Source organism: Desmodus rotundus, chromosome 4 (genome assembly GCF_022682495.2).
Source record: "Desmodus rotundus isolate HL8 chromosome 4, HLdesRot8A.1, whole genome shotgun sequence".
NCBI classification, from domain to species: Eukaryota; Metazoa; Chordata; class Mammalia; order Chiroptera; family Phyllostomidae; genus Desmodus; species Desmodus rotundus.
In genome coordinates this window covers 72,809,108-72,829,426 of record NC_071390.1, presented here as the reverse complement: position 1 = coordinate 72,829,426, position 20,319 = coordinate 72,809,108, and the positions used below count along the sequence as shown (strand labels likewise).

Sequence of the window (20,319 nt, the reverse complement as noted above, 5' to 3'; positions counted from 1 at the left end):
TATGTGCCTTATCTGTGGAATATGTCATGGGTACTTTAATAAGGATTGCATTGAATCGATAAACTGCTTTGGGTAGTATGGCCATTTTAATGATGTTAAATCTTCCACTCCATGAGCATGGTACATGCCTCCATTTGTTTGGGTCTTTCTTAATTTCTTTCTTCAATGTTCTGTAGTTTTCTGAGGTCAGGTCTTTTACCTCCTTGGTCAGGTTTATTCCTACAAACTTTATTTTTCTTGTGGCTACATCAAATGGGATTTTTTTCCTGATTTTTGTTTCTGCAGTTTCGTTGTTGGTATACAGGTATGCCTTTGGTTTCTGAGTATTGACTTTGTATCCAGCTGTTTTGCCAAATTCATTTATTAGGTCGAGCAGTTTTTTGGTGGAGTCTATAGGAATTTGCATGTACAGTATCATGTCACCTGAAAACAGTGACAGTTTCATTACCTCCTTTCCAATTTGGATGCCTTTTATTGCTTTTTCGTGTCTGATTGCTGTGTCTAGGACTTCCAGTACTATGTTGAATAAGAGTAGTGAGAGAGGGCATCCTTGTCTTGTTCCTCATCTTAGTGGGAATGCTCTAAGTTTTTGTCCATTGAGTATGATGTTGGCTGTAAGTCTCTCATATATGGCTTTTATTATGTAGGGTAATGCTCCCTTTATTCCCATTTTTCTGAGTTTTTTCATCAGAAATGGCTGCTGTATCTTATCAAATGCTTTTTCTGCATCTATTGATATGATCATGTGATTTATGTCTTTGCAGTTATTGATGTGATGTATTATGTTTATTGATTTGCGAATATTATACCATCCTTGCGTCCTTGGGATGAATCCCACTTGGTCATAGTGGATGATCTTTTTAATGTATTGCTGGATGCGGTTTGCCAGTATTTTGTTGAGAATTTTAGCGTCTATGTTCATCAGCGATATTGGCCTGAAGGTTTCTTTCTTAGTTGCGTCTTTATCTGGTTTTGGGAGTAGGATGATGCTGGCGTTATAAAAGGAGTTTGGTTGTCTTCCATCAGTTTGGATTTTTTTGAATAGTCTGTGAAGGATAGGGGTTAGCTCTTCCTTAAATGCTTTGTAGAATTCTCCTGTGAAACCATCTGGTCCAGGGCTTTTGTGTGTGGGGAGTTTTTTGATGACTGCTTCAATTTCCTCTGCTGTTATTGGTCTGTTCAGGTTTTCTGCTTCTTCTTCATTCAGTTTTGGAAGATTATATTTTTCTCGAAATGTGTCCATTTCACCTAGGTTTTCAAATTTCTTGGCATACAGTTCTTCGTAATAATTTCTTACAATGCTTTGTATTTCTATGGTATCAGTTGTAATCTCTCCTCTTTCATTTCTCATTGTGCTTATTTGGATCCTCTCTCTTTTCTTCTTGATGAGTTTACTTAAAGGCTTGTCGATTTTGTTTATCTTTTCAAAGAACCAGCTCCTGGATTCATTGATCCTTACAATTGTGCTTTTAGTCTCTATGTCATTTAACTTTGCTCTGATCTTGGTTATTTCCTTCCTTCTCCCTGCTCTGGGCTGTCTTTGTTGTTGTTCCTTGTGTTCTTCTAGGCGTAGGGTTAGGTTGTTTGTTTGAATGTTTCTATCTTTTTAAGGTAGGCCTGTATTGCTATGAACTTCCCTCTCAGGACTGCCTTTGCTGTGTCCCATAGGTTTTGGGTTGTTGTGAGTTCATTTTCATTTGTTTCCAGAAACCTTTTGATTTCTTCCCTAATCTCCTTCTTGACCAAGTACGTTCTTAATACCATGGATCTCACTCTCCATGATTTTGAGTGTTTTGGGTTTTTTCCTTTGATGTTGGTTTCTAGTTCCAGTCCCTTTTGGTCAGAGAAAATGCTTGATATGATTTCAATTTTCTTGAATTTGTTGAGGCTTGCTTTATGTCCTATCATGCGGTATATCTTTGAAAATGTTCCATGTACACTTGAAAAGAATGCGTATTTTGCTTATTTGGGAAGAAACGCTCTATATATATCAGTTAAGTCCATTTCATCTAGGGTATTGTTAAGTGACACAATATCCTTCTTGATATTTTGTTTGGAACACCTGTCCATTTTTGACAGTGGGATTTTGAAGTTCCCTACTATAATTGTGTTGCTGTCAATATCTTTCTTGAAGTCCTCCAAGATTTTCTTTATGTATTTGGGTGCTCCTATGTTGGGTGCATATATTTTTACAATGTTTATGTCTTCTTGGTGTATTCTCCCTTTGTTTATTATGAAGTGACCTTCTGCGTCTCTCTTTATGGCCCTTCTTTGGAAGCCTATTTTGTCTGATATGAGTATTGCTATCCCTGCTTTTTTTTTTTTCCTGTCCATTTTCTTAGAATATTTGTTTCCAGCCATTCACTTTCAGTCTGTGTAGGTCTTTTGTCCTGAGATCGGTCTCTTGTAGGCAGCATATGTGTGGGTCATGTTTTCTTATCCATTCTGCTATTCTATGTCTTTTCATTGGGTTATTATTGATAGGTAGATTAAATTGGTTACATTTAAGGTTATTATCGATAGGTAGTTATTCATTGCCATTTGTTCCTACCTGTGTTTCTCTCTCTTTCTCTTTTCCTTCCTTTCCTTAAACCAGTCCCTTTAGCATCTCTTGCAGAGCTGGATTGGTGAAGGTGTATTCCTTTAGAATTCTTTTGTCTGGGAAACTCTTTATTTGGCCTTCTATCTTGATTGAGAGCCTTGCTGGTTAAAGTAGTCTTGTTTGCAGGCCTCTGGTTCTCAATACTTGGAATATTTTTGCCATTGTCTTCGGGCTTAGAGCGTTTCCATTAAGAAGTCAGTTGCTAACCTTATTGGGTCTCCCTTGTATGTTACTTCCTGTTTCTCCCTTGCTGCCTTTAAGTTCCGTTCTTTGTCTTGGAATTTTACCATTTTAATTATGATGTGTCTTGCTGTGGGTCTCTTTGGGTTTCTCTTGCTTGGAACTCTCTGTGTTTCCTGGATTTGGGTGACTTTTTCTCTCATCAGATTAGGGAAATTTTCCATCATTACTCTTTCAAACAGGCTTTCTATTCCTTGCTCTTCTTCTTCTCCTTCCAGTATTCCTATTATACGGATATTGTTACATTTCATGTTGTCCTGCATTTCCTTTAATCCCTCTTCATTCTTTCTGAGCCTCTTTTCCTTTTCTTGCTCTTTCTGGGTGTTTTTTTCTACTTTGCCCTCCATCTCAGTGATCTGATCCTCTGCTTCATCAAGTCTGCTTTTCATTCCTTCTACTGTGTTCTCCAATTCAGAAATTGTATTCTTCACTTCCTCTTGTCCCTTGTTGATAGTTTCTATTTCCTTTTTCATGTTAATGTAGTTTGCAGTGAGTTCATTGTAGTTTCCATGTAGTTTCTGGTAGTTCTCTGTGAGCTCAGTGAGCTCAGTGAGCTTCCTGATAACCATTGTTTTGAACTTAGTATCTGATAGTTGACTTGCCTCTTTTTCAGTTAGCATTCTTTCTGCGGCCTCCTCCTTTCCTTTCGTTTGGGGATTGTTTCTTCATCTTCCCTTTGTTTGTGAGACTCTTCTTGTTAGCCTCTGCTTCTTAAATTGATCTATTCTGACTCCTTGTGTTTATGTTATGAACTTCTATGGTAGAATGCCAAAGGGATTCAGTGGTGCTGTCTCCTTAATCTCCTGTGCTTACTGGTCTTGCGCTGACATTTACGGGCGTAACAGAGTCTAACTCTGGTCTTTTCAGCACTCCAGGTTTTATTGTCTCTCCTGTGGGAAAAAGAGAAAGGGGGGGAAGAAGAAAAAAAAAGAAGGGTAGGAGGGGAAAGGTAATAGAAAAGGAAAGGAAGGAAGGAAGAAGGAATAAAGAAAGATCAGAGGCAAGATAGGAAGGAATTTGAACAAAAATTAACAACAAAATAATGAATAAAAGAAGGCAGGAAGAAGGAATAAAAAAGGTAAAGGATGGAAGAAAGAAGGAATAAAAAAAGAAAGAAGGACAGAAAGGAAGAAAGAATTCACGGGGAAGGAGGAAAGAAAAAAACAGTCTTCTGATGGTTTTAAACTGGTCAGGTTAGTTCTGCTGGTCTTCCAGTCTGTGGAACTGGAGGGGGTGGTTGGAAGGATTGGTTTCAGTTTTCTCCTATCCTGAGCCACACCCTTCACTGTTGTTCAGCCTCCAGTCCAGTTCCTCACGGTCCTTCTGCTCCACACTAGGACTTTCTTCACCACAAGTTAAGAACAATCTAACAATGGCCGGGGGTTGGGGGGAGTGGGGAGTTAACTACAATGTCTCTGGTTATATTTTGTTTGCTTTTTTCTTTTGTTGATTATGTTCCACTTGAAGGTGAGATTGTATGGTATCTGTCCCTCAACACCTGGCTTATTTCACTTAGCATAATGCTCTGCAGTTTCATCCATGCTGTGGCAAAGTGTAGAAGCTCCTTCTTTCTCTGTGCTGCATAGAATTCCATTGTCTAAATGTACCATTATTTTTTGATCCACTCATTTGCTGATGGGCACTTAGATTTACAATATTCAAGTACTGAGAGAGTTATTTTTGAGGGGGAATGATTGCTCAGGGGAAATGCATGTCCTGCTTTCTCAATTGGTCCAGGTTTGGTGCTTCTGAAACTATATGGTATTTTGTAGTGCTTTCCTTTAAGCACTTGGAAAGGACAGGTCCTGCTGTTACCCTTGACTCTCTGACAAAAAAGTCAAGAACTATTTGTAGAAGAGCCAAGTAATTAAAATTATCCAAAAATTATTGTGAATTATAACAAGTAAACTGCACTCTTGGATAGCAGCTGTCTTTCAGGACCAGCTCTTTTGTATTTTCCATTTTATTTCTTTCTTTGTTTCAATTTTCATGGCACAGTTTCCCTCTTCTCTTCACATTGTTCTTCTCTGCCTGTTAGTGGGTAAAATAATGTATACCATCATTACTGCTTCTCCAGGTTGAGGTCTCTCTGGAACATTTGTTTCCAATCCTCAAACAACCCCCAAACATTGGAACTGTATTTAATCTTCTTAATTTCAGAATAAACTACTAATTATTAAATGTAAAATGGAAGGGTAGAGAAATAGAGTAGCATGTATATAGGAAAACAATGAGACAATTCTCATTATTTCATATATACATGATCCAACACAAATAACACCCATTTTTATTACAAAATGTTTATTACAAAAGTATAAGTATGTTATTCTATAAAACAACAATATCATACTCAAAACACACCATTTGACATTTTAGGTGAAATGTTGAAATTGAATCTATAAATTATTACACCAATATTATTACCCTACCAACCACAATCATGCAAGCATTTCTTCTGCTGGACCCTGCATTCTTCTCTATGATGCTGTTTCTAATGGAGAGGGTGATCTGGGCACCCTCTTTGACCTCTAGTTGACCATGTGTCCCAATTAAACCAGAACATTTTTGGTATATGCCTATCGTGATTGCTTAATTATTAACACTCTGTTTATTCACTCTTAAATATGCCCTGAATTAGATGTTAGAGGGTGTAGTTATCCTAGCAATCATTCTTGTTGAACTATTGGATAAACTGCTCAGTAAATAGAGAAATAAGTTCTAATTTTGTTTAGAGAGTTCACAAAACCATTTTATCCTTTTGTTATTATTTATTTATTTAATATTTTCCCAAGGATAAGTTTATCAATTTTAGAGAGAGAAGAAGGGGAAGATGGGGTAGGGGAGAAAGCAAGTGAGAGAGAGAGAGAGAGAGAGAAATCTGCTTCTCATACATGCCCTGATCAAGGATCAAACTTGCAACCTCTGTATATGCCATGACCAGAAATCTAACCTGAACCTTGAAACTTTCTGGCATATGAGTTATGTTATAACCAACTGGGCCACCTGGCCAGGGCAAAATAATTATTTTTTACTGTTAATGTAAACATCTTGTAACTGCTCATGTATTTCCCGTATCTCTAAATGGTATTAGGAAGCAGTAGAACACATGGGTTTGTGTCAAATAAAATACATTTCAATCCCCTTGGGAATTTCCACCTATCCCCTGCTCCCCATTCCTGTGTCCATCACTGCACTGTGAAAATGGAACATCTGTAACAGTGTCAAAAATTAAAATAAAGTTAAAAAATGAGTTTGGATCTCATACCATTCAACAACTACATGGTGACAAATCATTTAACTACTACTTAGGCAAAGCATTTAACTACTCTGAGCCTGTCTCCTTTTCTGTAATGTAAACATAATTATAATGGCTTCTTTGGGTTGTCATGAGCATTATATAGTAGATGGTTATAGTTATATACTTATATTTATGCACATATCCATCCACCCATTTATCCATACAGGTATCCTGATATTTTATCCCTCTTTACATTACTTAAAAACAATACCTGACACTGCAATTCAAAATGGTTTTAAAAAATAAAAAGATATTATTTTTTAGACAAAGTTCTGTATTTAAATATTGCAAGATTGATTAACTCATTTCCTAAATTGAATTCAACCTGAAGCTGGTTCCTCAAGATTAAAACCTGGCTGCTATAGTTCAATATATCACATACACACCCAATAACATCCAGAGGCAGAAAAAAGTGCTGCTTCTAACTTAAGGCTCTATTTTACGTCCTTGTGAGGAAACTTCACCTGGAAACCCCTCATCACCTCCTCTTCTTTCTTCTTATCCTGAATTACATTGCATGCCAATGCACTTGTCTACTATTGGTAAGGGAAATGGGAGTCTTAAGGTGATCTGGGCAATGTGGCTCTCCATAACTGGAGAAAATTGTGTGTCTGATTAAATCAAGGATCTGTGTGCTAGCAGGAGGTATGTGTATGCTCTAGGTAGCATGGGCAACTGGATACCGAAATTTCAGCAAAGGATGTGAAATCAGTTTTCTCCATGAACTTGAGACAGTCACTTTCCTTTCAGACTTCCATTTATCTGTGTATAAAACATGGTGCTGGCTTCCTTGTATTATAAAATACCTTTAGCCATTAACATCTTTGGTTTCTTTTAGTCAAAAGCACCTTAGTCCTAAGTGTATATGGGGCACTCTTTCACTTTTGTAGTATATTTCAAACTCACCAATTTTTAGATATTAATGAACTGATAAGGACACTAGAATAAGAGTTGGGAGACCTGGGTTCAAGGCCAGATTCACTGCTTAATAATATTGTGACTTCAATTCATTAAAGGAAAAGCTCTTTGTAAAGCATACAAATCCAAAAGATGGTGAGAGTGCATTTGAAAAACTGCTATGATTTAAAACAAGACATTGGGGTAGGGATCCAAGATGGCAGAAGAATGAGGGAAAGCTACTCTAACCGCCTACCAGGGTCAATTTGGAATTACGACTAAATTGTAGAGAAATCGTCTAGAATAACCAACTGAGCACTCGATGGAGAGAGAAGCCTTACAACCATGGACAAAGAGAAGAAAACACTTCAGCACAATGTGACTAGTAGTGGGTACAGAGGAGATATGAGAAGACTGCTTGGACTCCCATGGGTGGCAGCTGAAGTGCCAAAGGGATATTTCAGTGGCCTGGGAGTTTCCCCTTAGAAGAGTGGGGTCTAAACCCCAAGCTGGGCTCCCAGACTACAACACCAGAACTGGAAAGGAACTCATACAGCTGTGGAAAGCAGCAGGGATTGTGTTAGCCAGGGAAAAACTGCTGGAGAGGCAGAGGGCCTTTTAAAGGTCCAAACCACAAAATTCCATTTTCAGCTACTTAACCTGGATGCTGGCAAAGGGAGGACACAGTGGACTAGAGAGGTGTTAGGGGACTATGGGGTTGTTGGCTTGGGGGAGAGAACTGAGGGACCAACTGGCAAGATCCATGTACTGGGTCATCTCCCAAACTGCAAGAGTCATCTCGGCAGATTACTCCTCTCTCAATGGCATCAGCCTAAGGGTGATGAGCAATAGCCCTGCCCACAGGAATCACTCTGCCCCATGCTGTGGCACTTAAGTCTGACTGCTGATTACAGTTTGATTAGATTAACATACTGGGAATATTGGTGGCTGATTAGTTTAACATCCAAGGCAATAAATTCAGAGGTCAAAATTGGAAGACAAAGAAATAGACCCCAAATGAAAGAACAAGAAAATTTTCCAGAAGAACTAGATAAGCAATTTATCAGATAGTTTAGAGTAATGATTATGGGGATATTCAAAAGCATGAAAAAAATACATAGAAATCATAGAAAAGGATCAGTCAGAAATAAAGAATGCAATATCTGAGATAAATAGTACACTAGAAAGAATAAACAGTAGGTTAGATGAAGAAGAGGATCAAATCAGTGTTTTGGAAAACAATGTATAAAAAAAAAACAATCAAGCAGAGCAGCAAAGAAAGAAAGAAGAGAGCTTAAGAAACATTTTGGACAACATGAAGCATACCAAAATCCACATCATGGGAATACCAGAAGGAGAAGAGAGTGATCAAGGGATTGAGAGCCTATTTGAAGAAATAATAACTGAATATTTCCTAATCTGGTGAAGGAAAATGTCTCACAAATCCAAGAAGCTCAGGGTCCCAAACAAATTGGGCCCAAAGAGGCTTACACTGATATATATCATAATTAAAATGACAAGGCTTAATGATGAGAAAAGAATCCTAACAGCTGCAAGAGAAAAGAAGGTAGTTACCTAAAAGGGAGCACCAATTAAACTGTTATTTGATTACACACTAGAAACATTTCAAGACAGAAAAGAGTGGTGTGAAATATTCAAGGTGATGAAAAGCAAGAACCTGCAACCAAGGTTACTTTACCCAGCAAGGGTATCATTTAAAATCGAAGGAGAAATAGGGAACTTCCCAGAAAAGAAAAAGCTAAAGGAGTTTGTTAACACCAAGCCAATACTGCAACAAATGTTAAAGGGCTTTCTTTAAGAAGAAAAAGAGAAATAATCAAAACCAGAGGAAACCAGTCTAATAATAAAATGACACTACATACACATCTATCAATAATCACCTTAACAGTAAATAGCTTAAATGCTGCAACCAAAATACAGAGGGTAGTTGAATGAATAAGAAAATAAGACACATAAATATACTGCCTCCAAGAGACCCATCTCAGATCTAAAGATACACACAGAGTAAAAGTAAAGCATTGGAAAAAGATATTTCATGTAAATGGAAAAGAAAAAAAGCTGGGGTAGCAGTACTTATATCTGACAAAACAGACTTTAAAAGAAAGCCTATAGTAAGAGACAATGAAGGACACTACATAATGATAAAAGCAACAATCCAACAAAAAGATATAACTCAAGTAAACATTTACACACCCAAAAAAGGAACATCTTGATGGAAATAAAAGGGAATATTGACAGAAATAAAGTCATAATTGGCCATTTTAACATCTCATTGACTTCAATGGATAGACCTTCCAGACAGAAAATCAACAAGGAGACAGTGGCCTTAAATGATACACTGGATCAAATGGATTTAATTGATAACTTCAGAGCATTTCATCCAAAAGCAGCAGAATATACATACTTTTCAAGGAATGTTTTTTAGGAAAAAAAACATACTTTTTCTATCCTAGGAAACATTCCATCTAGACCATAAGCTAGAACACTACATACATTTCAATAAATTTAAGCAGATTGAAATAATATCAAATGTCTTCTCTGACCACAATGCTATGAACCAAGAAATCAACCAAAAGAAGAACACTGAAAACACACAAAGACATGGAAGATAAGTAACATGTTATTAAACAATGAATGGGTCAACAAGATCAAAGAGGAAATGAAAATATACCTTGAAATAAATGAAAACGAGGACAAAAACAATTTGAAATCTGTGTAACACTAGGAAATCAATTCTAGGAGGAAAACAGAGAGCATTAAAGGCATATCTCAAAAAGAAAAAGAGAGAGAGAGAGAGAGAGAAAAAAAGGACAAGCTCAAATAAACAATCTAACTTTATGCTTAAAGAATCTTGAAAAGGTACAACAAACAAAGCCCAATGTGAGTGGAAGGAAGGAAATGATTAACATCAGAGTAGAAATAAATGAAAGAGTCTAAAAAAATACACAAGGCCAATGGATCAAAAAGCTTGTTCTTTGAAAAGATAAACAAGATTGACCAACATCTAACCAGTCTCATCAAGAAAAAAAAAGAAAGGAACCAAAAAAATAAAATCAGAAATTAAGAGGAGAAATAACAACTGAAACAAAGAAATACAGGGAATTGCAGGAAAATATCATGAATAATTATTTGTCAACAAATTGGACAACTGGGATAAAATGGATAAATTCCTAGAAACATATAATCTTCCAAAAATAAATCAGGAAATTTCAGAGGCTCTGAATAGACATATCACTCCTAATGAAATGGAAACAGTAAAAACAAAAACAAAAAAAAAAACCTCCTAGCAAACTAATATGGTGGACCAGATAGCTTCACAGGTGAATTTTACCAAACATTCCAATAAGAATTAACACCTCTATTTCTCAAAATTTTTCACAAAATTCAAGAGAAGGGAGGGCTCCCAAATTCATTTTGTGAGGTCAGCATTATCCTAATTCCAAACCATATAAAAACACTACCAAAGGGGGGTAAGATCAAGGGTGGGAAGCAGGGTTGGTTGGGGTGGGGGGGAAGTGGGGAGGTAAAATGGAGAAACTGTACTTGAACAACAATTGAATAAACAAAAATAAAAATGACACTACTATAGGTTAATTTCACTGGTGAATATAGATGGTTAATTCTTCAACAAAATATTAACAAACTGGATATAGCAATACCACAAAAAATATTACACACCAAGATCAAATGGGATGTATTCTGGGAATGCAAGGAGGTTACAGCATTCACAATTCTAAATGTGATTCACCACATTAAATAAAATGAATGATAAAAGCCACATGATTATATCAATAGATCCAGAAAAAGCTTTGATAAAATCCAGCACCAGTTTATGATAAAAACTCAGAAAAGTGGAAACAGGATAATACAAAATAAGTGGAAGCATATACCATGTTCATGGATAGGAAGAATTAACATCATTAAAATGTCCATACTATTCAAAGCAATCTATAGATTCAATTCAATTCCTATTAAACTTCCAATCATGTATTTCACAGAACTAGAACGAATATTTCAAAAATTTATATGGAACAATAAAGACCCCACATAGAAACAGAAATCCTGAGAAAGAACACAAAGGTTGAGGAATCATGCTAGCTAATATCAAACTATAGTACAAGGCCATAGTTATCAAAACAGCCTATTACTGTCATAAAAACAGACACTACATCAATGGAACATAATATATAGTCCAGAAATAAACCCACACCTTTATAGTAAATTAATATTCAGAAAAGTAAGAAAGTACAAACAAGGGGCTAAAGATAGTTTACTCAATAAATGGGGAATTCTGGCCAAGATGGAGGTGTATGTAGAAACCCTTTGCTTCCTTGCACAACCAAAAAGAGGATAACAATCAATCTAAAATCAATAAACAATCAGAAGTGCCAAAAAATCAAACTTCATGGAACTCCCAGTCTCACATGAGAGTTCATTGGAAAGTGAGCTAGAGATGAGCAGGGGAGCTGCTGCATCATTCCCTTTCTAGGTCCTCCCCCATAAGCAGTGTCAAAGCACAGCAAGGAGAAGGTTGCCCTGCTGTGGTGAATACCTAAGGCCCCGCTCCCTTACAACTTAATAGATGCACTGAACAAAGAAATAGGGCCCAAATGAAAGAACAGAGAAAAACTTCAGGAAGAGAGCTAAGCCATGATGAGATAGCCAACTTATCTGATGGAGAATTTAAAGCCCTGGTAATCAAAATACTCACAAAACTGACTGAGTTTGGTTGCAAAATGAAAGAACAAATGAAAGATACCCAAAATAAAATAAAGCAAATTATTCAGGGAACCAACAGTAACAGGAAGTAAACTGAGACTCAAAGCAACGATTTGGAACAAAAGGAAGAAATAAACATCCAACCAGAACACAATGAAGAAACAAGAATTCAAAAAAATGAAGACAGGCTTAGGAACCTGTGGAACAATTTTAAATGTTCCAATATCCGAATTATAGGGGTGCCAGAAGGAGAAGAACAACAGCAAGAAATTGAAAACTTATTTGAACAAATAATGAAGGAAAACTTCCCCAATCTGGTGAAGGAAATAGACTTCCAAGAAGTCCAGGAAGCCCAGAGAGTCCCAAAGAAGTTGGACCCAAAAAGGAACACACCAAGGCACATCATCATTAAGTTACCCAAGATTAAAGATAAAGAGAGAGTCTTAGAAGCAGCAAGAGAAAAGGAGAGAGTTACCTACAAAGGAGTGCCCATAAGTCTATCAGCTGATTTCTCAAAAGAAACCTTGCAGGCAAGAAGAGGTTGAAAAGAAGAATTTGAAGTCATGAAAGACAAGGACCTACATCCAAGATGAATCTATCTAACAAAGCTCTCATTTAGAATGGAAGGGCAGATAAAGCGCTTCCCAGATAAGGTCGATAAGGTCAAGGTAAAGGATTTCATCATCACCAAGCCCTTATTATACAAAATGTTAAAGGGACTTATCTAAGAAAAAAAAGATAAAAAATATGAATGATAAAATGACAACAAACTCACAACTATCAACAAATGAACCCAGAAGAAAAATAATGAAAACAAAAACTAAACAAATAACAAGAAGAGGAATAGAATCAGAGAAATGAACATCACACAGAAGGATTTCAGTGGGCAGGAGGAAGGGAAGAATAAGGGGAACGAGGTACAGGGAAAAAGAAGCAAAATTAGTAGGTATAAAATAGACAAGGAGAGATAAAAAATGGAATAGCAAACTGAGAACTTAAAGAACTTATATGTGCAATCCATGGGTATGAACTAAGGGGGCGGGGAATGCTGGAGGGTTGGGGGTGAAGGGCAGAGAAGGGATAGAAGGGGAAAAATTGGGAAAACTGTAATAGCATAATCAATAAAAATACTTTAAAATATAAAAATAAATAAATGATGTTGGGAAAATTAGACAGATATGTGCAGGAAAATAAAACTAGACCACCTTCTTATACTACACACAAGAATAAATTCCAAAATGGAACAAAAACTTAAATGTTAGACCAAAACCCCTACAAATCCTAGAAGAAAACATAGGCAGCAAAACCTTGGATATTTCTTTTTTTTAAGTACACTTTATTGGTTATGCTATTACAGTTTTCCAAATTTTACCCCCTTAGTCCCCCCTTCTCCCTGCACCCCCAACCCTACAGCATTTCCCTCTTAGTTCATGTCCATGGGTTGTGCTTATAAGTTCTTTGAACTCTCTGTTTCCTATACCATTCTGAACCTCTCCCTGTTTATTTTATGGCTATCAATTATGCTTCTTATTCCCTGTACCTTTCCCCCACTATTCCTGCCCTGCCCCTCCCCCTGAAAACCCTCCATGTGATGTCCATTTCTCTGATTCTGTTCCTCTTCTAGTTCTTTGCTTAGTTTTTGTTTTTGTATTTTTAAAGTTGTTGATATTTGTGAGTTTGTTGTTATTTCACTGTTCACAGTTTTTGATCTTCTATTACTTAGATAAGTCCCTTCAACATTTCACATAATAAGGGCTTGGTAATGATGAGCTCCTTTAACTTGACCTTATCTGGGAAGCACTTTATGTGTTCTTCCATTCTAAGTGATAGCTTTGCTGGATAGAGTAATCTTGGGTACAGGCTCTTGCTTTTCATAACTTTGCATACTTCTTTCCAGCCCCTTCTTGCCTATAAGAATTTTTTTTTTCCTGAGAAATCAGCTGGTAGAGTTATGGCCACTCCTCTGAGGCCAGGAGGGGAGAGGAGGAGACTCTTTCCTTCCCTCTTGCTGCTTTTCAGATTCTCTCTTTATCTTTCTTCTTGAGTAACTTAATTATGATGTGCCTTGGTGTGTTCCTCTTTGGGCCCAATTTCTTTGGGTCTCTCTTTGCTTCCTGACTTCCTGGAAGTCTGTTTTCTCCTTCAGATTGGGAAAGTTTTCCTTCATTATTTGTTCAAACAAGCTTTCCATATCTTAAAGGGGGCATGTACTCAAGAAATTGTAAGACATTGTTCTTATAATTTGGAGAAGACTTGTTCTTCTCCTTTTGGCACACTATAATTCTAATTTTGGAGTGTTAAAGTTGTCCCAGAGTTTCCTAAGCTTCTCCTCATTTTTTAAAATTCTTGTTTCTTCATTCTGTTCTGGTTGGATATTTATTTCTTCCTTTTCTTCCAAATTGTTGATTTGATTCCTGGTTACCTTCACTTCACTGTTGGTTCCCTGTATATTTTGCTTTATTTCACTTTGGGGAGCCTTCATTTCTTCCTTCATTTTGAAACCACAGTCAGTTTTATAAGCATCCTTATTACCAGTGTTTTGAACTCTTCATCATACAGGTTGGCTATCTCCTTGTTGCTTAGCTCTTTTTCTGGAATTTTGATCTGTTCTTTCATTTGGGCCATATTTCTTTGTCTTAGTGCATCTATTAAATTTTAAGGGGGTGGAGCCTTAGATATTCTCTAGGGCATGGCAACTCTCTTGGCTGTATTGTCGTGCTGTCTGTGAGGGAGTGGTCAAAGGGGGAATAATGAGGCTCCTTTGCTCTGATCTAACCCCACCTTCCAATGAACTCTCTCATGTGAGACTGGGAACTTCTCCCATTATGGCAATCCTCACAGTAGTTTACAGCTAGCTTTTTGTCTTTAGTTTCCCACTCAGCCAGCCCTGCCTTGCCTGGGTAGTCTGCCACCTTGCTGTGAGTTCTCTCAGCCAACCCCATGTAGCCCACATGGTCTGTTACCTTGCCAAACATCTTCTCCACTCAGATGCCCATCTCAGGCCATCCTACCAGTCTAGGTGAATGTTTCCTTAACTCCTTGGTTGTGGGAGTTCCATGCAGTTTGATTTTCTGGCACTTCTGGTTGTTTGTAATTTTTTGATTGGCTGTTATCCTTCTTTTGATTGTACGAGGAAGCAAAGGATTTTTACCTATGCCTCCATCTTGACCAGAACTCCAAAACCTTGGATATTGCTGGTAGGAAAATTTTAATTGGATATATCTCCCCAGGAAAAGGAAACAAAAGAAAATATTAAACAAATATGACTTCACCAAATGAAAAAGTTTTTGCAGCCGAAGGAAATTGTCAAAAAAATAAAAATACGAGTCACAGAATGGGAGAACATATTCACTGATACATCTGATAAGGGCTTAATATCCAAAATTTATAAGGTACTTACAAAACTCAACACCAAAGAAACTAACAACCCAATTAAAAAATGTGCGAATATCTGAATAGACACTTCTTCAAAGAGAGAATACAGATGGTCAATAGACATATGAAAATATGCCTAAAGTCACTAATCATCAGAGGAATGCAAATTAAAACTGCAATGCGAAAGCATCTCATGTCTGTCAGAATGGCTATCATCAATAACTCAAAAAAAAATTCTGGCAAGGATGTGGAGAAAGGGGAAACTTTTGCACTCTGGTGGAAATGCAGATGGGTGTAGCCAGTGTGGAAAGCAGTATGGAGATATCTCAAAAATTAAAAGTGGATCTGCCTTTTGATCCAGCAATCCCACTTCTGGGAATATATCCAAAGGAATTCAAAACAATTCGAAAGAACATAAACACTCTTATGCTGAATGCATCATTATTTACAATCATCAAGATATTGAAGCAGCCTAAGTGTCCATCAATAGATGAGTGGATAAAACAACTATGGGACATTCACACAATGAAATCCTATTCAGCCAAAAAAAAAAAAAAAAGAATAAAATTTTACCCTTTGTAACAGTTTAGATGGATGTGAAGAACATTATGTGAAGTGAAATAAGCCCATCAGAGAAAGACAAATACCATATGATTTCACTCATATGTGGAATCTAATTAACAAAGTAAACTAACAAGCAAAAAAAGAAACAGACTATTTGTGGAGAAAAAATGGCAGCTAGTGGGGCTGATAGGAAGTTAGGGAGTGGAGGGATTGAGCAAAAAAGAAAAAGATGTCATGGACATGGACAACAGGGTGCTGATGGCTGAGGGGAGGGTGTATAAGAATATTAAATGGCAATGGAAAAATATAATAAAGTATATTTATTTAAAAATAAAATAGGAAATTAGAAGATACAAGGTACCTTTTGTAGTTCAGTTTGTATAATTAGCTTGGGGATGCTAATCACTCAAAACTCTACCTTGAACTTTATTCTACATCTGCTTTTCATTCCTTCAGGAGAAGATTTGGTTATAAAAAATAAAAATAGGGCTTTTGCCCAACCTCCCATATCCAATATGTTCACTGTTTTCAAATGACTTATGGACAAGTTATGTAAAGTTATACAGTTAGTAAGTAGAAGTGACATAACCTGTTGTTGCCAAGTACTATGGTTTTTCTATCACTCTTGTCATTATCTTTTAGTGCCCAAACATAGATGTGGTCTTTATGAAGTGACCAAATATATACTACACTTTCTTGAAGACTTCCTGTGACAAGTATGAGGGTGTTGTTTCACTTTAGCAAAAATAAAATAAAATAAAAAAGTGAAGTAGGAGCAAAGAGTATGACTCTATGTAGCATTATGTGTTTTTACAAGGTGGAATGAAACACTGATGGACCAGTAACATGTTGAACAGTGAGTCAAAACTCAAAGGTGAAAGAATTTTGTGTCTCTGAACCTTGGCTTCCTCATGAAAAAAAGTATGTGTATGTGTTAGGGTGGACTTAGGGAATAAGAAACGAGATCTCTAACTCATTTACAGACAGGCCTAGCCTTCTAAAATCCTAGTTTTGGGGACAAAGAATATAGTAGCCAAGTAGGTGGAAGTTAGGACCACTTGATTTTGTCCCCAACTTGGATTCTCAGCTGTTTGTTTTTCTTACAAATAAGTCGAACAATCAATATAATCTTAGCTGATATGAAATTTGGAAACCAAGGGGTACTGAAGCCAAGGAGTACAAATCTCCTTACTACCCACTTTAGAATGGGTAGTAAGGAGATTTTGTAAGTTGAGGGGAAATACTCCATGCTTGGCACATGCAGAAGTGGAGAAACTAGTCAGAAATTATAGCTGTGTGGCTTCCTCCCCACCCAGGGAAGGGAACCATGAGACCCAGGCTAGGTTGACTTACAAGGATGTATGAAGTTGGGGAGATCCAGGCTACACACACACAGCAAGAAGCATGTCCATAGTTCCAGTGTCAAACATCAACTGGAAGACTGCCAGAGACAGAGGCACTCTAACTCCCAAAATGATCAGGAGCTGCACAGGCAGGCTGTGGCCAGTAATGGCGTAAGAGACTTTTGGCTTTTTGGAGAGGTGGTGTGCCCAATGAACAAGATAGTGACTCAGTTTTGCAGTGGGTATGCCAGAGAGAGGGTTTTGGGGTTTGTTTTTGTTTTTGTTTTTTTTAGGAATTCAGAGTCAATTTTATTGGGCTCAGACTAGGAGTCCGTGGGTCTTGAGGACCTCTGTGTATCTGTCAGTTTTCTTCTCCAAGTTCTTTTCAGCCTGTTTCTGTAGCCTCATGAGCTGCTTTTTCTTCCGGTAATGGATCTTTGCCTTCTCCTTCCTCTTCTCCTCCAGAGTGGCTGTCACCGCCTGGTACTTTCAGCCGACCTCATGGGCCAGGCGCCCCAGGTAGGCAAACTTCCGTGTGGGCTTCAGACGCACCACCTTCAGGGCCCCATGGACCACCATTCGCTTTTTCTTGTCATAGGGCGGCGGAATCCCATCAAACACCTTGAGGCGGTCCAAGGCCGCTTGGCCTTGCTTGGTCTTGTGGGGCAGCATGCCTCGCACGGTCCACCAGAAGATGTGGCTGGGGGCTCCAAAGTGGTAAGGGCCACGAGACGGGTTCGCGACGGGTTGGTGTTCATCTGCTTACAGAGGGAAGCCAGGTACTTCAGCTTGTTTCTGTAGAAGTTGCCAGAAATGTTGATGCCTTCACAGCGCACCACCACCACCTTCCGGTCCAGCAGCATCGGCTTGGCCACGATGGCCGCCAGGCGGCCCAGGAGATGGCTTCGGCCATCGAGCACCAGGACCTGCCCCTCCGCCATCTTCAGCAGCTGCCTGGGAAAGCCACACAGAGAGTTTTTAAAGGGGAAGGTGAAGTGTGCTGGGCAGGGACCCAGTGGACAGCTGCCCTGCCTGCGAGTGAGTAAGATTGAAAGCACAGTTTTCTTCCACTGAATACAGCTGTACAGAGACATCATAGGGTTGCATAGTAAAGGGACTTCTAGGCCCCTGCCCAGTGAGGCTATAAAACTGGGGGCTACACAAAACAAGACAGTGTTTACTGTGAGGGCAGTGGGATGGGAATTAGACAGGAAAGAGTTGAACACCTGAGATTATTTACAGCAAGACAGAATGCATTTCCCCAACAGAGTTCAAACCTCTGGGAAAGGAGACATACCCAACTCCCATCTCCTGCAGCACCTTATAGAAGCACCTTATCTAGCCCATCTAGCAAAGAAGCTCTGCAAAACAGGCAGGAAAGGCTGAAGAATACCTTGCATGTCTGTAGGAGAAAGTCAGGAAGAGAAACTCCAAAGGTGCTCATTTTGAACTTCTCTCAGGGAGACAAAATACACTGTGTCCTATTACACTGAGGCTAGCAATGCAGGGAGATCAGAAATCTGTGCAGCAAGGGGTAACCAGGGCACCTCCTAACCTCAGCTCACACACAGAGCTGCCATTAGCACCAGGTAGGAAAAAGCTAACCCTCTTACACAGATTGGTTGCTCCCATCAATCGGACAGCTAGTTCATCAGAAACTATATATTATTGGAAATAAGCTGGGACAGAGCAAGATGAGCGGCATAGGGGCATGGGAACATATCCACAAATTTCCCAGAAAACTGAAGAGCAACTCTAAGGGGAGACCAAATGTCCCCAACCTCCTGATACAATAGAATTGACCTCTAGAGGCAGGTGGGATGGTACATATGGTGCTGCCAGAATTTGGATGACCCACCACTGGACATTGAGTTGATAATAAGCCACAGATGAACCCAGAAGGAGAAGACAGAAGACAAACACCAAAATCTGTTGAGATGAATTCCACATTCTTCTTCTTCAGAATTTGCATATTTTTATCTTGTATAGCCTTTCAATATTTGTTCTTTTCCTTCAATTGTATTCCAACTAATTCGTTATTGTTTGTCTTTTATTTGTTATTTTTATTTACATTTTATATATTATTTTATTTCATTTATTTTTATTGATGTTCAAGTACAGTTGTCTCCGTTCCCCCCACCACTACCCCCACCCCACCCATTCCCACTACCCACCCTCAGTCCTACCCCCTTTGGCTTTCTCCATGGTTACTTTGTATATGTTCCTTGATGAGCCCTCCCCTATTTCTCCCAATTGTCCCTCTACCCCCTACCCTCTGTTTACTGTCACATTGTTCCTTATTTCAATGTCTCGTTATATATTGTTTGCTTGTTTGTTTTGCTGATAAAGTTCCACTAATAGGTGAGATCACATGGTATCTTTCTTTTACTGCCTGGTTTATTTTGTGTAGCATAAGGCTTTCTGGATCCATCCATGCTGTGGCAAAGGATAGGGGCTCTTTCTGTGCTGGATAGTATTCCATTGTGTATATGTACCATTGTTTTTTAATCCACTCCTTTACTTATGGCCACTTAGGTTGCTTCCATCACTTGGCTATTGAAAATTGTGTTGCTATGAACATTGGGGTGTATATGTTCTTTTGGATAGGTGTTTCAGGGTTCTTAGGTTATATAATCCCAGAAGTTGAATTGCTGGCTCAAAAGGCAGTTACATTTTTAGTTTTCTGAGGAAATTCCATACTATTTTCCACAGTGGCTGCAACAGTCTGCATTCCCGCCAACAATGCACTAGGGTTCCCTATTCTCCACATCCTCTCCAACACTTGTTTGTTGATTTGTTTATGATGGCGCTAGTCATCATAATGATGGCCACATTCTGACTGGTGTGAGGTGGTATCTCATTGTGGTATTAATTTGTATCTCTCTGATGGCTAGTGATGCTGAGCATCTTTTCATATGTCTCTGGGCCTTCTGTATGTCCTCCTTGAGAATGCCTGTTCAAGTCTTTTGCCCATTTTTTAATTGGGTTTTTGGTCTTCCTGGAATGGAGTCCTGTAAGTTCTTTATATATTTTGGAGATCAAACCCTTGTTCAAATGATCATTGGCAAATACATTTTCCCATATAGTTGGTTCTCTTTTCATTTTAATGCTGTATGCTTCAGCCATGCAGAAGCTTTTTTATTTTGATGAGGTCCCATTTGTTTATTCTTTCCTTTATGTCCCTTGCTTTAGAGGACATATCAGTGAAGATGTTGGTGCATGGGATGTCTGAGATTATTCTGCCAATGTTTCCTCTAGGA

At 38.3% G+C, this 20,319-nt stretch overlaps 1 pseudogene; it reads right to left on the bottom strand.

Moving 5' to 3' along the window:
• Nucleotides 1-17,343: 17,343 nt before the first annotated feature.
• LOC112317838 (large ribosomal subunit protein uL13 pseudogene) lies at nt 17,344-18,015 on the bottom strand (annotated as a pseudogene).
• Between the last annotated feature and the right edge of the window lie 2,304 nt (nt 18,016-20,319).